The sequence below is a fragment of the Lactuca saligna genome, chromosome 4 (assembly GCF_052625555.1).
Source record: "Lactuca saligna cultivar CGN05327 chromosome 4, ASM5262555v1, whole genome shotgun sequence".
NCBI lineage: Eukaryota > Viridiplantae > Streptophyta > Magnoliopsida > Asterales > Asteraceae > Lactuca > Lactuca saligna.
In genome coordinates, this window is record NC_136420.1 from 23,290,895 (window position 1) to 23,306,555 (window position 15,661).

Genomic DNA, 15,661 nt, shown 5'->3' on the forward strand with positions numbered 1-15,661 from the left:
CAGACGGATGGTCAGAGCAAGCGGACCATCCAGACTTTGGAGGATATGTTGCGGGCATGCGTGTTAGACTTCAGTGGTAGTTGGGATACCTATCTTCCCTTGGCTGAGTTCTCGTACAACAACAGCTACCATGCGAGTATTGACCGTCCCCCATTCGAGATGTTGTACGGACGGAGGTGTAGGACCCCAATATGTTGGGGTGAAGTTGGCCAAAGGGTCATGGGGAGTACCGAGGTAGTGCTCAAGACGACCGAGAGGATTCAGCAGGTACGAAGAAGGCTTCACACTGCGCAGAGTCGGCAGAAAAGTTACGCCGACAAGCGTCGATCAGACCTGGAGTTCCAGGTCGGGGATATGGTTCTCTTGAAGGTGTCGCCTTGGAAAGGCATCATTCGATTCAGGAAGCGGGGAAAATTGGGCCCGAGATACATTGGTCCGTTCAGAGTTATAGCCCGGTGGGCAAGGTAGCATATAGGTTGGATCTGCCAGCCGAGCTCAGTGAGATCCACAGCACCTTCCATGTCTCCCAACTGCGAAAGTGCCTCATGGATGATCCAGCGGTGGTGCCGTTAGAGGATATACAGGTTGATGACAACCTGAATTACATTGAGCGCCCAGTCGCATTCCTCGACCGGAAGTCGAAGGATCTAAGGAACAAGAGGGTGGAACTAGTGAAAGTGCAATGGCAGCACCGCAAGGGTTCGGAATGGAATTGGGAGCCGGTGGAAGAAATGATGGATCATTACCCCGAGCTGTTTTAGGATCGAGCGGCAGACTTCGAGGACGAAGTCTAAAATAAGTGGGGAGATTTGTAGCTCCTGGTTCCTGGTATGTAAAATTTATCTTAGAGTTTTTCATTTTTAGCCTTGGACTCGGCGAGTTGTAGGTCCGACTCGCCGAGTAGGGACGGGGTCAGGAACACGTTTAAGTTGGCGACTCAGCGAGTCCATATTCTGGACTCGGCGAGTCCCCGCTGTCTGATGAAACCCTAAATTTCAAGGGTTTGCACCCTATTTAAACCCTCTTATCCGCCCCTAAGCTCGCCCCCTTCACCCTCAGAGCTCCCCATAACGTCCAATCCTTGTTCCTTGTGAGATTGAAGTGCTTTGGTGTGTTTTCTTGAAGATTTTGAGAGAAAAGGAGAGTAGATCAAGAAGAGAAGAAGGAGGCCAGACATCTTGGTGTTATTTCAGTGATTTCCTTGAGGTATAACTCAGTTTCCCTCTGTTTTCATGCTTATTGTCCCTTGTAGCTCCATGAAAGTCTTTCTTGAGCCTTTCCCCAAGCTTGTTTGTGTATTAGAGTGGATGATAAGTTGTTTAGCCTCTAGATCTAGGCATGATTAAGCTCCGGGAGCTTGGATCTACTGCCTTTATGGAACCATAGTGCATGAAATCCCTAGATCTACTCTTTTGGTGCATTTTGAGCCCTAAAACTCTCATGGGTGTTTATTTACACGTAAAGTTGGAAACTTTACGTGTAAACTAGACCTAGGAACCCAGATCTATGAATGGCATGGGCTGGATTCAAGCAAAATCACATGTATAGGCTTTGCATGTGGCAGACTCGGCGATTCGTTCATCTGACTCAGCGAGTCGAGTCGCGAGTCCCCAAGTTTTCCCCTTTTCGTATTTGCGGGTTGGAGTAGTGAGTCATAGGGTGTGACTCAGTGGGTTGGAAGCCAGAATCACTCATGTAGGAACTCGGCGAGTCAATGCCATGACTCGGCGAGTTCAAGGCAATCTTCTTGCCTCAAGAACGGACTCGGCGAGTTGTTCATACAACTCGGCGAGTCTAAGCATAGAGTGTTCTTTAGATGAAGACGAAATCGATGAGTTGTTCATACAACTCGGCGAGTAGAATGAAGAACGTTGGGTCATCAGCTTAGAAGGAAAACTCGTCGAGTCAATGCCAAACTCGACGAGTAGAGATGGATTAGTGGTCAGACAAAGGGATAGGGACTCGGCGAGTAGGGTCAACTGGAAGTTGACTTTGACTTTGACTCATGGTTTGGTTAAGGGTAAATGGTCAGTTTACCCTGAGGCCGGTTAGCAGTATTTGACTAAGTGATTAGTGGGAATTGCAGTCGGAGGATTTCCGGAGCAGCAGCAGTAGACATACCGTTCCCACATAGATCAGCAGCTACGAGGTGAGTTACCTTCCACTAGCGGTGGGTCTAAGGCCACAATGTCGGCCCACCAGTAGGATTGTATGATAGATCTTTGTCTCCGTGATATTCATCTAGGATTGCTACTACCTGTGATATGCTAATGTGCTAGTAAGATATGATGATATGTGCTAATGACAGTAGTGGGAGATAGTCCCTAGTATACCGGTCGATAGGGCCAAAGGGGCAGTCATGCCCAGCCATGCTAGATTGATTATGAGATATATGTGGTATGTGGTAGTAGTAGGGGGATGAAATAGTCCCCAGTATCCGATCGAGAGGACCGAAGGGGAGACCAGCACCCAGATATGCTAGTCAGTATCCGGTCGAGAGGACCGAGGGGGGGGGGGAGGTAAGCTCCCAGATGTACTGGTCAGTATCCGGTCGAGAGGACCAAAGGGGAGGCCAGCTCCCAGATAACCTAGACAGTATCCGGTCGAGAGGACCAAAGGGGCAGGTCGGGCACCCAGATATGCCTGACAATATATGTATGTTATGTGATTGTATGGTATGTGGTATATTGGGGGAACTCACTAAGCTTCGTGCTTATAGTTTTCAGTTTTGGTTTCAGGTACCTCTTCTTCGAAGGGGAAAGAGCCGGCGCGGTAGCAGCCCATCACACACATGCTTCGTATTCCGCACTATGAAATCTTCCTGGGGATTTTTACTCTGACATTATTATGTTTTGTGAAAATGTTTTTCCAGACATGCGATATCTTTATAGAATGTTATGATCGGTAAACGTTTTATTTCGAATGTTTTGCTAAGTATATGTTTTCAAAAATGAAATTTTTGGCTTGTATTTTTGGGTTGTTACATAATGACTATGCACAAAAGTCACGAAGACTTGGCAACAGACATTTACAAAGTATTCCAATGGAGAGTAATTTCATGGAAATGAATTATCACATTCAAAGTACATACCTTTGAACATCTTTCTTGCATTAAGTTTTCTAATCTTACACAGATTTAATGAATAACTTCCACCTATGAAACATTTCCATATTCCATTTTGACTATCACTTCTGAACAAGAGTTGCCTCCTTTCAAAATATGTCAATATGGTCCTTCCAAAAATTAACACTATACTTCCAATTGTCCATAAGCAACCAATCTTTGGTAAACCTCAAATTGTCCTCGACAATTGCTTAATCATTTTAGTCATATCTAGTTCTAGTACCTTTTCCCTCTTAATGCCCTAGGCATTTGGAAAAATTCAGAACAGATGAATATTACAGCACATGTAATTGATCCTATATCTGAAGCATATGGGACACGATTCATGATGTCTCACATAAAGACATGATACAAGACTAGTCTTTTGCTATAATATTTCTATTTCTATTTGTCATGTTCTCATAATTCAGATTATGAAAAGTGATGCAGTAATCATAATCGAATTTTAATTTAGAACACAAATAATGTAATTATGACTAAATTTGTTTAAAATCTCAATCTAAGCTTTTAGAATTGAAATGAATTATGAATTTCTCTCCCTTAATTATAGCAAAACAACTTTTCAACCCGTGCAACTTTGCAAATTGAAACCTTTGTTTTCTATAATTAACATTGCTAACTTGAAAAAATTATCATAAAATCATGCTCCCACTAACATGATAATTATTAGCATAACACTTATGCTCCTACTAGCATTGACAATCAACTGGACTTCTAGAAATCAATACTTTATTGACTTTCTTACCAAAGTTCAGATTTCTGATACGAGACGCTTTGATAAGACTATCAAAATCATACACCTTTTCTTAGATAGCTCACATGTGTGTCTAAACAATTTTTAGAACTATGAAAAGGGATGCCGTAATTATAGTATCAATTGTTTAGACCTATGCTATTTCTCACAAGTCCATGTTAGTGTGTCGGTTAACCACACATGCTTCACTAACGACTTTGAGAATGCAAATATCACAATTTCTATCTACTTAAAATCTACTTAGTGAAAGCGTTTCCTCACCATCATTTTCATGAGTCGGAGAGAAACCTTATGACACTTAGATTTAATGGTTTATGTGTTCCTATCCATGTGAATTTGTCATAACCACAAGAGGAAGTTAGTGACAAATCCAAACTCATATGGACTGAACTTTTTCAATCTTAACTTCTTGCCATCTGGTAGCACAAGGGCATACCATTGCTTCCAAGTAGTTATGCAAACAACTGAGAACTCATAGAACTCACATGCATAGTCAACTTTTAACTGGAATGGGCACAGAAACAAGAATATGTCAACACAATAGGTTACAAAGCTCAATCCGTGTGCTGGTGATAAACAACAAGTTTTATTCTTGATTAGTTCTTTAAACTTTTCAAGATCTTTAAGACTCCCAATGACCTCTTGACATATAAGATTCTCTTTGTCAAGAACCATTTCTTGAAAAAACAAATATTCAAGAGTTAGTGCGGATTCTTATCAAGAACAACACTTCACACAATTGGTCTTAGTTGGCCTTTGTTTTATCCAAAACATCACAACTTACCAATTTCAAATGTACAAAAGTAAGTAAACATTTTACTCTACATTTGACAAGTGTTATAAACCTTTTAAGATCATGTCACTCAATTTACAATTATGGAGTATGACTCTAAGAGTTGTTTTGGAACGAAGTGTGACTCATCTTCTTGATTTAACCATTTCAACAATTCACGATTCCTCTTCTTAGCCAAACAAATGCACCAAGATGTCCTTAGAGGATCAATTGTGACATGGTTTTTCCTAATAATTAAGATGATCATAAAACATGATACTGAAGTACTCTCGCATCTTTTTAGATTGGAGAAACTTTTATCTTTCTGCCTAATTTGATTCTACTCATTCTTCCTTTCATACACTGAAACTTTTCCAATGTTTCAGAATTACAATTAAACTTGTAAGCACAACCATGTTTATTAAACTTTAGTAAATCATGACGAATAGCCTTATCGTTCTCTATGGTGGACCTGACCAGTGCACACCCAAGTGTACCCGATCCCCTAGTCCTTCACTTGACTCACATATACATGTGAACAAGGAATTAGTCTTAATTTTCCAAAGATGAAAAATTTTCATTCATTATACAATACAAGTTGCATGATTCCAATTTTCTATCCAACTGAAACTTGGGTGATGAAAATCTTTCCTTATTCGTTAAATTATGACACTACCACAAACGAAAGAATCAAATCCATTTTCCAATATTGCTATCAATGGAATCATATAAACAACAATTTTCACAATTCCCATTGTAAGGATACTTGAAATAAATAAAATAAAAAACTTTCCTATTATTTTAAAATTTCGGAAAAACTTATCCTTCCAAAGCAAATGCAAATGAAAAACATGTTGTTATCTATTCCTAAGCAATCTATCATAACTCACAGCAGCAACTCAAAATTCTGATCTTCACGATCAGAATCAACTTACTCTTCTTTTAAGCTTCCTTTCTTTGATTCTTAAAACATCAAAATGCGACCTAGTCACATCATGTAATAAGAATCTCAAAATAGAAACTTAATACAACTAGATAGTGGACATCACCCGAAGGAGACTCAAACATTTTGACTTTACCATCCTTATGATCTTTCAGGTAAATAGGGCAGCTTCGCAACTAATGCCCCTTCCTTTGTCAATAGAAACATATGGACTCTTTGGGATTGGTACATGTGACTATCTCAGGCTTAGACTTTCTCTTTACCATTTGGTCAACCGGGATGACTATATAGCCAATCCCTTTCCATTGGGAAGAGAAGACTTTTCTAGACATCTAATGTTACCATTGTCAATATCCATGGATGTTTGGGAAGTTGAACTTCCAATCAAATTCGCTTTACCACTCCAAATCATTGTTGATTCAGCAGCAACAAGCAAATATGTAAGATCAATAAAGGTCATGTCGTGATCTATCATCAGGAAGTGACTAAACAACCTAGTCAATACTCAACTTCTTCGAGACTTCGACACCCAACTTTCCCAGCTTTTCAATATGTGACTTCATCTCCAATATGTTTTTTGGAATAATCTATAGAACTGTATGTTATACATTCTTGCTGGTTATCACTTATGGATTGCCCTTAAGGATTGTGTATAGTCATGTAGGATAGCTTGAGAGCTTTTGGTCTAGGCTCTTTTGCATGTTCCTTTTTTGGTTGTGGTTCTAGATTAGGATCACCTATTCGGGTGGCTATCTCACCTCTGGTTACTTATGGTTACGCATTATATGGTGTTTAGCTGGTAGCAAGACTGTATGTTGTGAGAGGACTAGTAGACGATAGTGAGCTGTATCATTGTTGTTTCCTTTATTATGTGCGTACTTGATCCTTGTTGTATATATGTCAACATATTGTATTTGGTTTGGGTTGAGGCTGTTCTGCTTTATGTGGTAGGCCAAGATACCCGGTGCGGGCCGGTTGTACGCCGAAGGCACGTTGTCTCGAGAGGAGCGGTTTGGGTTGACGCGAGCTAATGTAGACTGACGGCCAAAAGACCCAGGGAGTCTCGGATAGACTATAGGCCTAAGAGGCGTACCAGTCATGTTGAAGGTCCAGAGAACGATCCAGATAGGCGGAAGGCCTGGTGAGGCGTTTCAGTCATGCTAAAGGTTATGTGAGTGTTTTAGATAGTCTATAGGCCGGTGCGACGTTCCAGTCGGGTTGAAGGCTCTATACGCATGTTGTCTGTTATTATGTCTATGTAGTGGTATTTTGGGGGAAACTCACTAAGTTTTATTCTCACCCATTTGTTTATTGTTTAAGGTATCATCAGTGATTGAGGGAATGCAAAAACGGGACTGTACAACATCATCTGCAACTTTGAAGATTTCGCGGTTGCTATAATACTCTGATATTATTAAATGTAATTTTGAGTAAATGGGTTTTCTTAAATAATGGATTAATAAATTGGGAATTTTATCTTAATTAAAAATGATTTTTTTGTGAGAATGGGATGTTACACTACGACTTTACGATATCCAAATATCGAGTGTGATATTTATGTGGATATCCCTTGTTACAAAGAAGACAATGAAATAAATCTAAGCTTAAATTGATTTTGTATGCAAGAGTTATAAATGTTCAAAGTTGGGTCTTTTTACATATTGTTCGCCAAGGAGCCTATGGACCTAAAACGTATAATTTCCCGACGTACAAATTAGTAGTGTGATATGTCTATCAATATGCCAACCTTGTTACAAATAACACAATGAAAAAGAGTCAGTGCATATAAACTTCAACTGAATGAATTGTAAATGTTCAAAGTTCATGAAAAAAAAAACATGATTTTCTTAGTCTATGTGGATTTTCGAGCCATACGGATTTTCGCAAATTAAGGTCTTTAAAAATTGTAGCTATTATTGTCATGTTTCAATTTATTTTTTGCCTATTTGGTCGAAAAACCATAGGATAAAGGCTATTGTGTTCATTTTCTCAAGTAATAATAAATAAAAATATAAGATGGCATAAAGAAAAAGTCTTCAATGGATTAGTATTTAGTATATGTTTGGCTGAATAACTGAAAAACAAGTTGCAAGCTGAAAATATAACAGATATATGAAAAGCTAGTTGTTAGATGATAAAAATGATGTTTGATAGAACTAGTCGATAAGCTAGCCAACAAAAAAATGATGTTTGGTAAAACTAGTTGATTGCATAATCCACTTTAACTTCATAACCAATAACTATATTTTTGAAGATTAAAATCATAAAGAAAACATTTTAAGTGAAAAATGAAACAAGATCATCTTGACCATGTAGATTTAAATGTACAAGATCATATACATGATTGTTGCGATGCTCTACCTAATTTGAGATGAAACAATGAAGTTGTTATGATATATGAGGTGTAACGACCCAATTTTTTTTAGTCCAAAAATTTCATTTTCAATTAAACACTTGGTAAAACATTTGTAAATAAATATCATTCGACCATATCATTTCTTAAAACATGTTTCGTGTCTGCAAACCCAAAACATAAGTCATAATAATGTCAGAGTACAAATCCCAGAATATCTCATGATGCGGAAAACGGGAGTGTGTGTATGATGTGCCGCTACCGCGCCAGCTCCTTCCCCTTCACTGAAGAGGTACCTGAAACCAAAACTATAAACTGTAAGCACAAAGCTTAGTGAGTTCCCCCATCGTACCACATACCATACAATCATATAGCATACATACTGTCGGGCAATTCTGGGGTGCCCGACCTGCCCGGTACGGCCTATCTAGGGTACCGACCTACCCGTGCGGCCATTCTGGGGTGCTGTCCTACCCGTGTCAAGCCATTCTGGGATGCTGACCTACCCATCGGTCCTAACAACCGAACTTGGGGATTATTCCCCTCCTAATACCCCTATCACATATAACATATCATGCTAGCATAAAAACATACCATCACATACTATCAGACATATCTGGGGTGCCTGACCTACCTTTCGGTCCTAACAACCGGACTCTACTACTATGACATATAACATATCATGCTAGCATATAACATATCAGGTAGTAGAAAACCTAGATGATATCACAAAGACAATCATCTAACATACAACTCCTACTGGTGGGCCGACATTGTGGCCGTAGACCCACCGTTACTGGAAGGTAACTCACCTCAAAAAGTAGCTGCTGAAAATCTGCTTGCTAGACGACTGACTGCTGCACCGGTAATCCTCCGGCTATAAATTCATAAACATAGATTAGTCACTCCTAAATACCCTTAGGTCAAATGACTGACCTACCCCAAGTCCAAGGTCAACTCCTTGGTCAAAGTCAACTTCCAGTTGACTGGACTCGCCGAGTCCCTCTCTCCTACTATCCTAACACGAACTCATCAAGTCCCTCTTCCCATTCACTGAGTCACCCTTAACTGACTACTTGGAACGATTAGACCGACTCGAAATTCGACTCTCCGAGTCCGAGAACAACTCGCCGAGTTCAGGTAATCTTCAAAGGACTCGCCGAGTTGTTCATCCAACTCGTCGAGTCTAAGACCATCTTCATAGAACTCGCCGCGTCCCTTCAACCCTCCTCCTATACGGACCAAATCTGATATATGCAACGGTTCCAAACCATAGATATAAGCTCCTAGGGTATGCTTATCTCATAAAGTTGCAAACTTTACGTGCATGCATGGCCCTATGAGTTCCGAAAGGCAATTTCAAGATCTTTATGAGGTCATACACTCAATAGGGACCTCAATCACTTCAACCATAGAGACTTTACACTTCAAAGGTGTCCGTAAGGTCCAGATCTGAAGTCCTTTGAGAACATAGAGCATAACTACATGGGGTTTGAGGTTTTAGGGCTTGAAAACCATCAATTAGGGACAAAAAGGGGATCTAATGAACTAGTGATCAAGGTAGGAACTTTTCTGCCTGAATGGAAGCTTCTCACAGTGTAGATTTCGGATCTACTTCCCCTCCTTGCACTCTTCAACCTCCTCCTTCTTCTTCTAAGCTGCAAACTTCCTTCACCAAGCCAAAAAACACTCACAAGAACAATATGGGGGCTAGGGTTTCGCTCTACATCTCTCTAGAAGTGTTAGGGACAAGGGATGCCGAGTTAGAGTGTTTAAATAGGGTGCAAACACCCGAGTTAAGGTTTTACTCGTCCAGCATGGACGTCGAGTCTGGGACCCGACTCGCCGAGTCCTTCACTTAAATCCCGTGCCAAAATCGCTCCTACTTGACGAGTTGGGCCTCCAACTCACCGAGTCCAAGGCAAAATGAGAAAAATACATAAACAGGAATCGTACCAGGAATCCGGTGTTACATGAGGTTTCCTATGATATGCAATACTCGATTTCAAAATTAAATGTATGAATTTTGAAACTCGATTTGAAGTTGAATGGACAATTCTTTTAAGTTTTCGTAGGATTTTTTAACATAATGACAAATTTTCTATGATTTATAAAGTGAGTATTTGATTATTAAATGAAAACCAAAGATTTGTAGTCAAGACCTAGATCTTGTTTCTGAATTACTTTTAGGATCATCAAGATTGTTTTTTCTCATTTACAACCTAAAGACCACAAAATACTAACATCAAGATTAATATCTTCCAGATCCAGTTTTAGTATCATCGAGATTTGTTAGGGTGCAAATTTCTCCTTAGATGTGGCTTACCCTTTTGTGATGTGTAATGGGTTTAGACTTTCCTGTGAATAGGAACTGAGTGGGTCCCATGTTATGTAAGAACTTACAAGACCAACTAGTGAGTGTTAGTTTAGTGAGAGAAAGAACAAAACCCACTTGTACTCTTATTATTCTATTTGAGCTTAAACGTGTTTATTTACTCCATGTGTTCTTTTCAATTCCACACATGTCATCATAATCTGGATCGCTACAATTGGTATCATAGTGGTTGTTCTTGATTGTCTCAAGAATTAATCCACGATGATTACATGATTTGAATCTTCATTTGTTGTGAGCTCTTCATCATTGAGAAAGTTTGTGTTCTATAAATTGAATTTATTCTTTGATTTGATCCAAAATTCGAGTTTCTCTCTGTAGAATACTTGTTTGTATCACTTTCCCTCTCTAGAGATTTCATTCATATTCACCTTCTCTCTCTAGAAAAATCCAAGTTCTTGTGATCATGGTGTATTTGGCTTATGATTCTTGGGTTGTGATGATTGGAGATGTCAAATACAAGGTTAATGAGAAACAATTTTATGGGTTATTGTTGAAAGGCGGGTTGATTTCATGGGATACAATTTTATGGGTTATTGTTGAAAGGCGGGTTGATTTCATGAGATGTCAAATACAACAAAAGATTTGATTCAAACATGCAAAGTAAAAGTTGTCAAGAATGAAGTTGTTATTGAAGTCAAATCTTCAAGATCCAAGAAGATGAAATGGAAAAAAAAGTAGAAGAAGATCAAAAGCAAGAACAAATGGGTTTCTTCACAAAATCTTCAAATGTTATTATGAAGCCAAAATCTATGAAACAAATTTGGGTTCTGAAGCAACAACCATCAAGTGTTGCAATGAATTTGAATTCAAAACCTAAAAATGTTGATGGTTCTTATGAAGACGATGCTAGATCGTTGAAGAACACAAAGAACGGGTTGTACAACACGCATCGTGGGTGGTACAATGTGAAGATTGATGATTTTCTTGTTCCAACAAAAGACCCAAGATCTTCAATGATTGATTCGTGTGTTGCAAATAGAAAAACAATCATCAAGAAGGTGTCTCAAATTCTCAAGTGGATTCCGAAAAATTCATGTTGAGATCGACGATGAACGATCAAGGTTTTTCTCAAAATTCGAATTAACCATTTTTTCTTAAATTGTGCGTTTTGTTTTTCATTTTTGATCGTTTTGATTCATTGGATATATTTCGTTTCAAACCCCATTGATGATCCAATAATTTTTTTTAAAAATCCATCACCAAAAAATCAAAATTAAATTTTCAATTTTTTTATTTTATTTATGGTTATCGTTCATTGAAGTTTTGAGGCCCAATCCAATTCAAATGTCGAACTATTCATTAATCCATAATTTAAGCCCAAATTTCAATCAGTTAGTATTCATCCTGGATTCAACTAGACCAATAAAAAAAAATCCGTTTATGAATTCTTAAAGACAAAATCGAAGAATGAAGTCAAAATTGCAACTTCGAACATACGGGGCTGATGAATTGAAATCGAAAATCCGTTACTTGAAGTCGAACACATCTTCGATTGTTGAAACTACTTGTTTGCATATGTGAACATTTTGAGGAATGATGCAAGTTGAACACAATTTCAATTTTGTATCAATTGGAATAGAATCACATTGTTTGATATTGATTTTTGATGATATTGTTTGATTTTGATTTTTGATTGATTTCGATTTTAGAATGTTTGAATCAATGAAGGATCGAACGATATCTCTTGGAGTTGAACTGATTGTGTTTTGGAAATAGAAGAGTCAACTGTGAAATTCAAAATCAGATTGTTGTGATTCGATGGTTTTGAGGTTAATAGTCGAACTAGAAAGAAAACTGGTGGAATTCGAAGTGAATGTTGGAGGAGTTCGATGTGTTTGCTTGTAGGAAGATTACGAATTTTATGGGATTAATGGTTCTATGTGATGTTAGATCGAACCAAGAGAAATTGATTTCGACTAATGAAACTTTTGAATTGGAGTTTTGGGAACGAAAGTCATTGATTGGAAGTCAAACTTCATTTCAATATATGTTACTTGGAATTGTTCAACTTGTATGATGATGGTTTGGTGTTGTAATCAAAAGAGGAGTTCACATATACATGAAAGGAAGAATTGAGATTTCAATGTCTATGGAGAAGTTGATTTCGACATGTGATGGTTTTCTTGGGATTGTTAGCATGGAACAAGCATTGTTTTGGAGTTGATTTGTGGATAGGGATTTCGACTTGTGTTTTGCAATTTCGATTTGGGATGAAAACTGATGAAATGGGTTAGAAGTCGATCTGACTTCCCTTTGGCTAATTGATTTGGAAGTCAAACATGTTTGAGTCGATGATCAAACATACTTCACTATGGGAGGTCGTATTCGAACTCTGGAAAGCGAAGTGGCAGTTTTAATCGAGTTCGCTATTTGGACGATTTGTGAATGAGTTCGTTATGTAAAAGAATTGGCAATTCTAACCCAGTTTTGAAAATGGGGATAAAAACTATGAAGAATGAGATTTTTTATTTGAATCCCTGAAGTTTTAGCAAATTGGTAAAATTTACCTAGTTTTGCAATTGGGCTAACTATTATGAGAGATTGGGAGATTTTTCGTATCAGGTCCTTAAAGTTTATGCGAATTCACACTTTATGCCCGATTTTGCATTTAGGGTAAAGTTTCACATTGTAAGCTGTTTTGGCGTAGCAGGTCCCTGCAGAATTACGAAATTGACAGTTATTACCCATATTTTGAAATTGTTGCAACTTTTTATACAAAAGTCGAAAAATTTCACACAATTTGGAAAATTTTCTTGACTTTTCATGATTGTTTTTCATGTATGTTTTTCCGCGGTTTCATTTTTGGTACACATTGAGGGGGAGATTCGTCAAATTTATCCTCGATCGCTTCTCATCCTTTGTGGGTGGGTATTCGAAGACTCTCAGGTATTCATTGCGGATTTGAAGACCAATATTACTTCGAGGGGGAGTTGGTCTTGATCGCGTAAGCTCGTTTGGAAACAGAATTCGGGACATCTAATCCTAACTTTGAGGGGGGGGGGATATTAGGGTGCAAAGTTCTCCTTGGATGTGGCTTTGCCCTTTTGTGATGTGTAATGAGTTTAGCCTTTCCTATAAATAGAAAGTGAGTGGCTCCTCTGTTATGATCTTGTAAAACCCATTTATGAGTGTTAATTTAGTGTGAGTAAGAACAAAACCAACTTATACTCTTATTATTCTAATTAAGCTTAAATGTGTTTATTTACTTCATGTGTTTTTGATGTTTGTATGATTCACTAGGTCTTTGCAATTTCTATAAATAGAAAGTGAGTGGCTCCCCTGTTATGTAAGAGCTTGTAAAATGTGACAACCCGAAATTTTCTTTCGGTCAAACCCTAAAGTTAATCACTTCAAATTATAAGTCAATTTCATTTTTATTTATTTTTAGCAAATTTAAAGTTCTTTTGATTATTATAATAATTATTCTTTAAACGAACGGGTGAAAGGAAGTGTGGTCTCGAATCTTGAAATTTCAAAACCGCAAATTCCACGTAGTTAAGAAATTGACGGCCAAACTTTTATGTTTGGGCCGTAAATCCCTCCAAAAACCCTAAAAACATGCCTTAAGCATGAGTTTACTCCCCAAACACCTCACTTCTTACTTTCATTCTCAAGAGCGAACTCCAAACTCTCTCAACTATCATCACGTCTTTCACCCGATTTCCCGAGAATGTAAGTACTTCTTGACTTGAATTGTTGTTATATCATAACAACTAGTGATTATACATCCTTTCATCCATCCATTTTCGTGTTTTGTTTAGATTTTTAAAACACCAAGAACACACACTAGTATTCTTGGACTTTTAGCTCATTTCAAGCTTCAATATAGTAAGTACCTCTATCCTAGAGTCTTTTAAAGCTTGTTATACATCTTTACATCAAGAAATAGTCCCAAGAACACCAAGAACAAGGTGTTGACGATTCAAGAAGTTCTTGAACCGTAAACACCAAGTAAAGGTTCCAAAGTGTGCCTAGTCCCTTCCTATGCCTTAGCAACTAACATGGATCCATTCCTTGATGAGCTGACTTGAAAACCCCAAAATACCATAAACCATATGATTTTACGGTAGTAAACTCAAAGGAAAATGGTTTAGGAACCGTAAACTCCAAATAGGAGTGAAATGGTGCCCTAGTTCATTCCATAGACACATACTTCAAGTAGAAAAGCTTCTAAAGACTTTTAAGGCTTCAAACAATCAAATGGTCAAGAGTGTATGAGCTTATGGCCGTAAACTCAAGAGTTTACGATCGTAAACTCAAGAGTTTACGGTCGTAAACTCTTATGTTGGTGACCATAGAATCGTAAACTCCATAAAGGAGTTTTCCTTGAACCCCAAGCACACTAGCCTTTCCCTACAACACTTAGATGCAATCATTGGGACTTATAACACTTATATAAGGTGTTTAGCATGTCCTAGGGTGTCTTATCTTTGGTTATTAGTTGTTTAAAGACTAATTGGATACATATATGTGATATTATATGTTAACTAGGATTATAGAGTGTGTTCAAGTCTTCACTTGACACCTAGCAATCCTACATCTTCAGTTCATCCGTACCACTCACTATAGGTGAGTTCATACCCATTAATTTACCTTTTAAATGTTTTTAAATGCTTTTATGGGGGGGGGGGGAATACTTACTTTCAAACTATTTTACTAAACTGTTTTACTTCAAACTATCTTAAAAACTCTTTTACATATCAAATGCTTTTACGAAACTTCTTTTATACTTTAAGTATTGTCAAATGCATGCCTATGTATATATAAGTAGTGTTTAAAGGACCAAGGAAGGCTAGCTCGCTTTATCTCCTTTTCCACGTTGGGATGTGGCTTTAGGGCATAAGTTATCCGTCCAAAGGTTGTCTAAATATTAGTTATATATTATGTATACATATATAGACATAAAAGTTCTATCAGTCAATTCAATACCCTTGGGTAGCAAGGGCATACGTTCATATTCATTAGTACAAGTAATATTACTGGTAAGCTACAATAGGCGTAGTTTAGGAAGTTACTAATACTATTACCGGAACAATAAATCATACAATGAGTCAGTTCATACATGAGTCAGTACATTACTATACATGTTAGATAGAGAGAGAACACACAATACAACTAGTACACACAATACATTCCTATACAGGCTAGACAGAGAAGGAACACACAATACTGATGGGTTTTGAGCATACTAACACTTCCTAAGTGTACATGCAACCCTAATAACCTTGGATCTATGTTTGTCTAATTTGTCATGCAAAGTTGAATTCCAAGGTTATATCCTATCTAGCATACATGGGGAACAATTTTTAACATAAAGTAT